At 37.6% G+C, this 12446-nt stretch overlaps 1 protein-coding gene across 9 annotated transcripts in view; it reads left to right on the top strand.

Moving 5' to 3' along the window:
- Positions 1 to 12446, top strand: part of SOX6 (SRY-box transcription factor 6) — a 515133-nt gene that overhangs the window by 118640 nt on the left and 384047 nt on the right. The gene's annotated exons all lie outside the window — the stretch shown is intronic.

The following is a 12446-nucleotide window of genomic DNA, read 5'->3' as shown; positions in this document are numbered from 1 at the left end:
ACATTTGGTTTTCTATTTAATATGACTATAACAACTGTTAAGACAAGTATCAGCCATAACCATGTACATCAAATGCCAGCAATAAAGCTTATGCTCCCATGGTGGTGTGGACTCTTACCTAAAGTGTATTCTTCTTGTTGACCAATTTCATGTCTGGACCTGGGAATCAGTAGATGAATTTGGCCTGGAGCTCACACTATCTTCTGATACTCACCCTTATCTCTAACTGTACCACATAACTTCTACAAAATATTTTAATAATATATGGTATACGTAGATTCTTGTTTCTTCACTTAAACCTTTGTGCTTTTTTCCCCACTCTTGAGGGATTGAATGAGTCAAGAAATCTGTAACGAAGGATGATGTTAGTTATTCTCAAGGTCACTAGTTCAAATCTGGTCAGGCCAATAATAACCTAGATTTGTTAAAATTTGATGACTGATAGAGGGCCTATGTGAAATTAGTTGATGGTTTCACTCCAGTTTCTAGAAAGCCGGTGCCTGTGTTACAAAATCCATGACGACTGACACTGCTTGGTGCCCAGGTTGACAGTCTCAGCAAAGAGATGGAAAACTGAAAGGGCAGAGAGACTGACCTAGCTCCTAGAAATGGCTTTTTGGCCGAGGACTGAAGCAGAATAGGAGAGAGAATGTGAAGAGGCTTTGCAGTGCCTGTTCTATGGATAAAAGGAGGCCTTTCAGCCTGGCATGAGCAATAATTTCAGTTCGAGGCAAAATATAGAAAAGATAGTAGGACTACCCCATCTGTGTGAAAAATGTGCCTTTTGTTTCTTAGAAGAAAGCAGCAATATAGGAAGTGAAGAAGGCAAGGGTCGAGTAATTGTTTTTTTGGGGGGGTCGAAAATACCGCACCTTTTCTAGCACATGTGAATGAAGGGTTCTCTATCACATCTAGTTTCCTAATGATTATGAGTTCATTGTGGATGTTTTTCTGCAACAAACCTTTTCTGTGTTCATGCTAGAGACATCACTAATGGAATAATCAATAAACCTTTTTTCTCCCTGATCTATTCAAGCATGAGAGTGAGATTATTGAGTGGTAGAAGAGGGGTCACCGTCTCAAATATTTTAAGACTATCAGTTTTCTTTATTACATCAGCTGAAGCCCAGTGTCTTCTGATATTTTCTTTATGACTTATGCTTTTGTTGATAATTAATTGAAATATTATATGTGTATTTATTTCTAAAACTTTCCTATTGGAGTGTCAGAAAAAAATCAGAAGTGGCATGCACCAAGCCCCAAGAAGGCCAAATGTCTCACACCACATTTGTTTCATTTCATTCTTAAATCATATTCCTTCTCCTTTCTTCATGACAGTTTTTCAAGTGTGGTTTGTCTTTCTAATAGATTTGGTTACTAATTTAAAGCTGGTCTAATATGCTGAGCTTTTATATCTCTGTTTCCAGAGAAAAATATCTGTGGCTTACATTTGAAATATATATTGAAAATAAAATTGTAATACAGTAAAAGCCATGTTATCTGGCACTTAAATGAGTAGCCAGGTTGGTTAACTGGCATCTTCTGGGCCAGTGTTAGGGAGGCCAGTGACCTAGCTGACAAACTATCACATTTGGTTATTCTGCAATCCCCATTCGCCAAGGATGCCAGGTAATCAAGCTTGTATTGTATATGTACCTACTACTTGAAGTCCATTTTTTTTAAATCTCTTTCAATATTTTTTTGCTCATTTATATTCCTTTGGATAAAAAAAACACAACATAAGAATGGTTTGATAACATACTGAAAAAAATGGCAAGTTTTACAGGGGTTTTACAACTATGTAGTATAACAGGGATTTCTATATATTGTACAGTCAGACTTGCACTACAGTGGCAAAAGAAACCATGCAGACATTCTTGCACAGGCTCTGAAACCCAGTTTACTCCCTGGGTTTAAGCCTAAATCCCAGCCTGAGTGAGAACATCTACATTATTTTTTGCACTCTACTGTAAGACCAAGTCTGTAGACCATGACTCTGAGAATCACTGTGGCAAGGTTTTTTTTTGTTTTGTTTTGTTTTGTTTTTGTTTTTTTCCCTGCAATGTAGACATCCTCCAGGCCAGAAAAGTTTGTGGATGGGTTCACACAGAATCATAGAATACTAGGACTGGAAGGGACTTCGAGAGTCCATCGAGTCCAGCCCCCTGCCCTCATGGCAGGACTAAGTACTGTCTAAACCATCCCTGATATTCCACTGTTTGACTACCCTGACAATTAGGAACTTTTTCCTAATATTCAACCTAAACCTCCGTTGCTGCAGTTTAAGTCCCTTACCTCTTGTTCTATCCTCAGAGGCCAAAAAGAACAAGTTTTCTCCCTCTTCCTTATGACACCCTTTTAGATACTTGAAAACCACTATCATGGCACCCCTCATTGTTCTCTGTTCCAAACTAAACAAGCCCAGTTCTTTCAGCCTTTCTTCATAGGTCACATTCTCTAGACCTTTAATAATTCTTGTCACTCTTTTTTGGACCCTCTCTAACTTCTGCACGTCTTTCTTGAACTGCAGTGCCCAGAATTGGACACAATACTCCAGTTGAGGTCTAACCAGCACAGAGTAGAGCACAAGAATGACTTCTCATGTCTTGTTCACAACACACCTCTAGTGCATCCCAGAATCATGTTTGCTTTTTTTGCAACAGCTGTTGACTCATATTTAGCTTGTGGTCCACTATAACCCCAAGATCCCTTTCTGCTGTAGTCATTCCTGGACAGTTTCTCCCCATTCTGTATGTGTGAAACTGATTGTTCCTTCCCAAGTGGAGCACTTTGCATTTGTCCTTATTAAACTTCATCCTGTTTACCTCAGACCATTTCTCCAATTTATCCAGATCATTTTGAATTATCACCCTATCCTCCAGAGCAGTTGCAGCCCCTCCCAGCTTGGTATCATCTGCAAACTTAATAAGCATACTTTCTATGCCAATATCTATATCGTTGATGAAGATATTGACATTGACATTCAGTGACACGGAGCGTAAATTAGGGATTGACAATGGATCCTGAGGAAAAAACTCTATGTAACTTCCTGGAAGATTATAACTAGCCCCAAAGAATTGAATAGAAATTTATACCCCACCTAAAGAATTCTGTGTGTTATTTTTACAAAACCTGAGACAGAGGGGATATAATACTCTGTGAAAAGATGAAGGCACCCTGATAGCTCCATTGTTAAGGTTGTGTTTAATTTTGCATTTAATGCAAAGTGTAAGTCTTTTAATAAATATATCAGAAATCACTTTCACGTATTTTTAAGAAATGTCACAAAGTTTAATTTTCCAGAAACTCTTTGCTCTTTCTTTTTAGTAGATTTCTAAAAGGTTTTAAGTCACTCTCTTAAAACAAAACAAAACAAAACAAAATAGAAACAAACAAAAACCCCCTAAACTTCCTATTTTTCACCTTACTCCCACTATCATATAATCTCTAAATAGCAAACTTCTAATTTTACCCAGGGCTTCAGATTGCTGAAGAGTCCAAGAAATATTTTTGCACGTGAAAACTTTCCTCAATGATAGTTCCAGTCTTGTCTTGATTTAGATCCATTAGACAGTGGCTCCTATCTAGAGAATCGCAATAGGTTCATAAGAGGAAAAAGATCACTCTGTACTAGAGTTGTTAATTGTGCTTCTCAGTTTTCATTGTCTGTAAATCACTCTTTTCTCCTACTGTTCTGATGAATCCTAAATCCTCTTGCAACAAAGAGGCGGGAAGGGAGCTTGGTGAAAATTAATGCTAAATTTGTCTGAGGTGTGGAACTAGCAGCTTTTCCCTCCCCTAAGTCTCCAGTTGTTTGTCAAAATGGAGCCCTGTTTACCAGAGTCTTCCTCTGCCCAAGTGTAACATTCCCAGGATGGCTCAGGCAAAAGGAGAGAAGGCTGGGTTGCAGGGATTTATGGTGGCAGGGAGGCTGCAGGGCAGAACTGGACAGTGGGGCTAGGGAGTCATTGGGGAATCCAGCTGCTCTTCTTCTGAGCTCCCCTGGTATACTACCCATGCTGCAAAGCAATCAATTTGTTTTTGTTTTTTAAATAATGTTGGGTTTTTTGGTAACAATGAAACATAAGCATTTCTCAAAAAGCATATCAGCCAAAATAAGAGAAGGGAAAGAAAGGAAAATATGTAGCCCAGGCAATTGGAGGGAACGGTTGGAGATGAGGAAGGCCTTGCACTGTGCTGTGCTCAAACTCTTGTTGGCCGAGCACATGTTACATAATAGAGCATGCTTCATGGAGAACTGTCCCTTTTCCTTTATGCTCTGATTGCTTCAGTTTGCGTAGTCCTGCTGACTGCAACTATGGCAGTATGGCATGGAGAGAGAAGTGGTCTCTCGGGTAACGAAGCCCCCTGCAAATTAGGATTCTGGCTTCACATTTACAACCAATGATCTAAGCATCTAGCCTAGTTAACCTTCAGATACGAACTAGATAGCAACAATTTGTACATATGTTTGTTTTATTAACCTTTTCATATATAAATGATTAATAATGAAGATTATGATGGAACAGAGTTGTCCAACACAAAACTGGGAGATAAGAGCTGAACATCAAAATGCAAGTCTACAGAGCCTGCATCCTCAGCACCCTCCTTTATGGCAGCGAGACTTGGACCCTATATGCCCACCAGGAAAAGACGCTGAACGTTTTCCACTTGTACTGCCTCAGGCGCATCCTTGGAATATCATGGAAGGACAAAGTGACCAACACCGCCATCCTTGAGCAAGCTGGAATCCCAACCATGCACACCCTCCTCAGGCAGCGTCGGCTCCGCTGGCTTGGCCACGTCCACAGGATGAATGATGGAAGGATTCCAAAAGACATCCTGTATGGTGAGCTAGCCTCTGGCAAAAGACCTCCTGGACGCCCCCAGTTGCACTACAAAGATGTCTGCAAGAGAGACCTCAGAGAGGTAGACATCGAGCTGGACAACTGGGAAGAACTAGCAGATGACTGCAGCAGATGGAGGCAGGGGTTACACAAGGGCCTTCAGAAGGGCGAGATGAGGATCAGACAGCTAGCAGAGGAGAAGCGAGCACACAGAAAGCACACTAAGAACTTGCCAGACACCCACCACATCTGCAAGAGATTCAGCAAGGACTGTCACTCTCGTGTGGGTCTTCATAGTCACAGTAGACGCTGTAAATGAAGTCCTCAATTGAAACTATAAAGGGCACTATCCATAGTTTATGCAGACTGAAGGATGCCTACTTCTAAGAGCTGAACACTATCCACATGGAGTTTAACTATTCAACATTAGAAACATCATTAATGAATGAAGTCTAAATCAATCATGTATATAAAACTATAAGAAGATTGGCATGTAGGGAAAGTCCATGTGAACTAAACTTCATAATATTTGTTCAGCAATGGAAGTTCTTTATTTAAATTGGTAGTAACTCTGTTGGACTCTCCCAAATGAATAATCTGTTCAAGAGCAACAATCTAATATCTACCACATAGGAAGAAAATAAAACATTATGATTATTTCATTAATGCAGTTTTTATTACTAAGCAGAGTTTCAAACTTGCATGACTTTGTCACTGACCCTATCAATTCATTTAAAAAAAAATTTGAACAATCCAAGCTAACAGCACGCTAGCAGCTAATTCGAACATTATTTCAGTATCATTCATAAATTACTTTTGAATCCTTTGACTTAAGAAAAAGAAAATCCCACAAATCCTACTTTTTGTCAAAGCATAAGACCATAATTAACTCGGCATGTGCCTCTGAATTAAGAACACAGTGTTCTGAGCTTTCTTTGAAAGCTTTTTAAAATGTCGGGGAATACTTTCATAGAGCCTTATTAATGGGGTGAAGTCTTAAGATTTGTCATAAATGAAGTGATGTTAATTAAATATTGTTATTCCTTTCTGTCAATCAACTAAAGGTTAAGCAGCTTAATTTGTAATTTAGACCAAAAAAAGGGAAAGACAAAAATGTGTAAAACAGCCACCAGAGGAACAGAATAGCATAATAGGAATTGAATTTGTAGAAGTTTGTGCAGTTTAGAATATTAATACCAATGCATTGCATTTCCCTCAGGGATAAGGAATATTTTTATATATTTTTGGACTTGTTGGTTAAATAACTTCCATCTCATGAATGTGTTATATGGAAGGGTAGGTGGATATGACTCGGCAAAGTGTGTGTTTGCATATTAATGTTAAATATATTCATAAATGGACTCCTAGTTGTATTAGATGCAGAAATATCATAAATCACAAATATAAATCATAAGACCACCTGAATATTATATTCATTGTTGTGATACAAGTTGAACCTCTCTAATCCAGCACACTGGGGAATTGACCTGTGTCAGATGAGAGAATTTGTGAGACCTATGTCTAGCAGCATTGCCAACACTTCCACTGGTTACTGGGCTCTTAAAAGACATTTAAGGGTAAATTACAGCCAAATAACAGCACAGAACGTTGAGAGCCAGGGCTGGTGGCTATAAAGAAGCTTTTTGGGACAATGGAAACTTGGCTACACCCATGATAAATGGTCATCTGGCTAACTAAAATTATGCCCAGTTATGGATGTTGTCGTATGAGAGAGTTCTGGACTAGAGAGGTTCAATCTGTACTAAATCCTTTCTTTTGATTTAGGGCAGGGATCTCCAAACCTTCAGTAGCCAGAGCCATATCAATCAGTTTTGCTCTAAAGGTGGGGCAGAGCAGGTCCGTTATAGAAAATAATAATATATACATTTTGTATATAACTCTAAAAGTGAAAGAGACTATTCCTATTCTAATAACAAGAAGTCCTGTAGCATCTTAAAGACTAATGAATTTATTTAGTAGGTAATGAGATTTCATGGATAAGAGCTTCCAGTTAACATAGACAGGACAGCAGAAGGTGAGAAAAAGTTGGTACATGTTTATCTCAGGAGTGTGCATGGTGAGGAAAGCAGGAGCTTAGGGAAAAGCAAGAGGGGTGGAAGAAGTGGTGATGTGGTAGGAAAGGAGGAGAGGGGGGCAATGGAGCAGGATGATGGGAAGGAATATCCTGGGGCCAGGGGAAAGAAGATAGCAACGCATCCCCCTTGCAGGTTTTGTTTGGTGTTTGTCTCACCACGTACTAGAGTGTGCCTTTCTAGAGGTGTGTGTATATCCTTGCTTTGATTAAGATCCTTGTGGGAACCTTATTTTCTATCACTGCAGTTCTATGGTATACTGAGAACTGTGTTTGCACCAGGAATGCTTATATCTTGAATGGCAAGTGACTCAGTCATTAAAGTCATTGTGCCCATGTGCTTTGCTACATCTCTCGAATATGTTATAACCTAGGTCAGCAGAAAGCCACTAAAGCCTAAAACAATTTTGTTAAACAATGCAAGATGTTTACTAATTAGTAATTAGATGAATTTATTTAACCTACATAGACTATTAATTTTGATATTGACGCTAAGTAACATGCAATCTTTGAAACAGCTGGTCATACTGTGATCTTCAAATATTCACATTAATAGAGGATGTAAACCACGAGTGGCTAAATTGTGGGTGACTTTTTCATGCTTATTTTGATGATACAGCAGTATTGTATGATGATATATTGTAGGGAGTGAGGGTAAAAGTCTGTTGCCAAGGTCTAGACAGCATCAGTATGGAATTAATTCAGCAGTCAGTTTCACTAAAAGTTTGGGATCTCTGCTGAATAGAGGTAGGCATAGAAACTGTGTTAATTGCTAGCTTGTTTTCCATGTGGTTCTGTTTTAATGGAGCACATTTGTTGCAGATGATTGGAAAGTGGGTTGGACAGTGTCTAAACTGGCTATGACTAATTCAAACAGTGATTATACTGTACTTTAATGCTTAACAGTCCTCTCGGTAAACTTTCATTCACAGTTTCCTTGCCATTGAAATGTGGTTCAAGATATCTGAAAACTATTTTTCTTTATTTAAACTTGGCCTCAGAGAAGAGTAAGAACATGGGTTGTGCAGTCATCTTTTCCCTGATTCAAATTCAAAACCACACCCCAAACTGGTTTCTTTAGACAGTATTCTAGGGTATCTCCATCATTATGGTTTGCTGCCCATATTTAGCTAAGTACTGGACTCTAAGAAGAGACACTTAAAAGAACTAAAGTAACCTTAACAAATGCTATAACTGGCTTTGTTCACACTACAACACTTTCACTTCTCCATTGGTATGGAACTGAACAATGTTATTTCAAATGGGAATATTAATAACCATCTAATGTTGGCAGATTTTCTGTATCTTTTAACTCAGTTACATTAGACATGCTTACTGCTTAATTTATGTTAAAATCAAATTGCAGAGAAATTACATGGCAATGCTAGAAACTATCCATTTTATGTGTAGAACAACTTTTTTTCTTTATACTTATGAGACTTCTATATCAACACACGGACAGTGTATTTGTCCTAATGCTTTTGGAGTTTAGAAATCTCTTCTTGTCCAAAAATGATGTTGTGAATTCCTATAAGTATGTTATTTGGTACCCTTTCTGATAAAACATGTATGATTAACTTTACGTTTAGTGATGACTACAGTGAATGTCATAGTTTAACTTGTGGATTGTTCTTAGCAAAGAGAAAAAATGACATGGTTGAGTGGGTTTCTTTTAATACCATTTTTACTGATTTTCTCACATTGTCACTAAAATATTCTCTTTGTTATCTGAATGGGACATCTGCTGACTGGCCTTGCATTCTTTACCTGATTGTGTGAAAAGTCTTGGTTAAATCTGTTAGGCCTTTGAGGCTCAGTAACTTGCTAAGTGCTATAAAGCCTGAAAGACATCATGTCCTTGGACTAACTTGTGTTGTAGATATATGTTACAGAATAATACTAATAATACTACTACTACTAATAATAATAATACAATTATTATATATTAAGAAGCATTTGCATTTTCTTGCTTTGTATTATAAAAAAATGAACATGAGATAAAGTACATTTTTGTAGTAGAAATAGAAGAATATAGATGACGATGTTATGTTTAAAATTAACTTACAGATTCTTTGTGACTATATTATTAACCTATTGGACTGAGAATTACTGCTGTTTTGATTGAAATAGGAGGAAATATACTTTATTTGGTGACATCTAAAAACTGACATAGAATAATAGAAAATCGTTTGGAAATTACCAAGAGAATGTTCAAATGTTGCAGGTTTGAAGCAATATTGACCTAACCTTAAAAGCCACATAATTTTTTAAAAGTTTGCTCTGAAAATTGCTGTGAAGTACACAGCTGTGGAAGCTTTTTTGATTGTTGTATTTAACCTATCAACATATATGTCTGTTAGAAGGCTCATTTAAATTTGATTGGCATGTTGAAGTTTCCATGGCTGCTTGCTTTCCTCCACAGAAATAACTCCTTTGGAAAAAAAATCAGTTTCAGCACTTAGATTTTTATGAGAATAGAAAGAATACAAACTTTAACTAATTTGTAGGCTTTCTTGTAGAAATTGTTGTATTCAGCTCCTGTTGTCTCAGGTTGACAATATTAGTTTGGTTTTTCAGCACTCATCAAAGGAAAGTGTATGTTCAGTGAAATATAATTTCAGACTATAACCGAAAAAAGTTACAGCTTCTTTTTAAAAATCTTTTTGTAATTGTTACACCACAGTCCTGGGCAAGCATAGACAGTTGCTTGGAGAGATATTTTTAATTTTTTTTGTTGGTTCCTTTTCTGTATCATGCTCTAGGTTTTCACTGAGGGAAGCACGCACTAATGTCAGGAGTGTAGAATTTCAGCAGCTGAACTGTATAACAGAACTGTCAAGAACCTATTCCATAGTTTGCAAAATATTAATAAAATAAATAATTCTAAGTCCTAAAAAAGATGTATAATTTTTCTCTGAGTGATCTTACCCTATGTCTGGTTTTGAAGTTTTGATAAATTTTCCATAATCTTCTTTGTTACAGTATTTTTTCTGTAAATTGTCGTATCATCTAGGCTGCTGTGTCATATACTATATTACAGAAGTCGCACTAAATCTCAAAGGGAATGGCAACTTAAGTCATTTCCCCTTTACACTGTCCCTTGTTTTTAAATCAGCACCACTTGTTCTGGCTTCACAGTAGCTGTATGTTTCATTCACAGCTGGAGGTATGGTACTGTAGTGGTGGTCAAAAGTGAATTGAGGGAGCAGAGTATATTGAATTTTAAAAAAATCTCAGGATTAAAGGCAGGCATTTAAGTCTTCTCTCTGTCAAAGCTCTTGTCTACATTGTGCACACAGATGAAAGAATTTTAAAGGGAAAACTGTTCAGATTTTAAATATCAAAAACATATATTTGGTTTTGATATTGCCCTGAATGGAAATAAACTGATTTCCTTTATCTTTTTAGTTATATTGTCTAAATTGTGCCTTTTTGGTCATGATTCTTTTCAAAGAAGTAACAGAGCTAAGCCTTTCAATTTAATTGTAATAAAATGTTGCCCTAAAGAGGAATAAAAATTATTTTTACTAGTTCATATAGAATAAAGCATATAACTGTGATAGTATTTTAACTATAGTTTGTATAGATCTCACACATTTAAACTCTATGCAAATCTTTGATACTCCAGGGCAAGCAACTAGGAGACTGTAATATGCAGTGTAGCAAATATACACCATAAATTCGATGATAATACTTGTGAGTTCATCATAATTTATATAAAGAATCTACAAGAAAACAATAAAGAGCACAGGGCAGTATTAAGAATAGAAGTGTGCAAACAGAAATAAAAAGGTTATCTTGTCCTCTGGTTCATGACTATGTTAATACTGTTATCATGCTATATTCCATTCCTATGCTGTGATTTAATATGGAAAGTGCAAATATTATGACACTAGCATTCCTTTCAGTTGTACTCTAATTTTGATAGTCCTGTTCTTTTTCCCTTATATTTTAGCTGATGAAGTAAGAACAGTGGGAAGTCACAGACTTAACTGCCGAGATTGTGCATGTTGTTCAGCTGGGCTGATTGCAACTGTTTAGAGAAACATGGGTGGGAGGCTGTTTTAAAAGAAAATGAAGAAAGCATTTGTTTAGCTGCATGGCAACACAAATATTTTAGTAAGTGAGGGCTGACAGTGCATTTCATTACAGCAAATAGTGCCAGCTTGTTCAAATTTTATATTTATTTTTCAATATTAGTTGAAGATGCCTAAATTTAACTGTTTAATCTCTGGAGTCTATTTATTAATGTAAACCTAACAGGTTCCTGAAAGGGAGTGTGCACCCCCACACTTTGTTATATGAGGATGTTTGTAAGAGTTTGAGCTCACTCATTACGCTTTCCTTTTCTTGTGCTCCTTTCCATTTGACACACACATTGCCTCCCTATGCTCGAGACATCTGTTTCATATGTCCACATACCTGGTGCATCCATCTTCATCCTGTACACCCTTGTCATAAGATCTGTAACTGTTTCCTTATGTTGAATAGTAACAGAGAGAAAGCTGTGCTAGTCTATGTACTATCAAAACAAAAGAGCAGTCAAGTAGCACTTTAAAGACTAACAACATAATTTATTAGGTGAGCTTTCATGGGACAGACCCACTTCTTCAGACCATAGCCATACCCGAACAGACTCAACATTTAAGGCACAGAGAACCAAAAACTGGTTTAATCTAATTCTTGACTCTCCCCCCTCCGACTTCTGCCCCTCTGCTCTCTGATTTGCTCACCTTGAGAATTTTTTTTTCTGATTTGTCCACCTTGATTGCTGTTTTTGGTTCTCTGTGCCTTAAAGATTGAGTCTGTTCTGGTATGGCTATGGTCTGAAGAAGTGGGTCTGTCCCATGAAAGTTCACCTAATAAATTATTTTGTTAATCTTTAAAGTGCTACTTGACTGCTTTTTTGTTTTGTTTCCTTATGTGTTTTCTCCTGCATGAGATGGACTTCCACCCGTGGCTGTTCCTCTGGGATATATCCAGATTTCATAACTAGTATATTCTTGGGGAAGCTTCCTCACATGACCACAGCCTGCCAGAACCTGTGGGAGTAAGGCAGCCATAAGTGTTGGAACTAGGGGTACAGCATGAAGGCTCCCATATCCCCTGGTCTGAAGTAGTAATAACAACCCAAATACATAGTTTTTATGTTCATTCCCCACTTTCTGCTATGAATATTATTTCAGCACCACAGAAGGCAGGATCTCTCTGACCAAAATCTCTCTCCTTTATGCCTGTGAAGAGGCAAGGTAAAAAGAGTGCTGATGTGTCTTGAACCTTTCTCCTCAGCTGTCTCAGAAGGGGAAAACTGAGGTGGCCTCTTTCTAGATTGAAAGTCTGCCTCATTCAGCTTCAACTTCAGGGTAGGATCCAGTTGCAGGTAATGGAATCCCCACGGTACTGCTTCTGTTTTACCTTTTTCCTTCAAGGCCCTACCCTTTCTCTGCCTCCTGCACGCAGGCCCCACATGAATTGCTTATGCCTTCTCCCTCACTGCCATCATGCAC

The sequence above is a fragment of the Carettochelys insculpta genome, chromosome 6, assembly GCF_033958435.1.
Source record: "Carettochelys insculpta isolate YL-2023 chromosome 6, ASM3395843v1, whole genome shotgun sequence".
NCBI classification, from domain to species: domain Eukaryota; kingdom Metazoa; phylum Chordata; order Testudines; family Carettochelyidae; genus Carettochelys; species Carettochelys insculpta.
The sequence above is the reverse complement of the archived record's forward strand: the minus strand, read 5'-3'. Positions and strand labels throughout refer to the sequence as shown.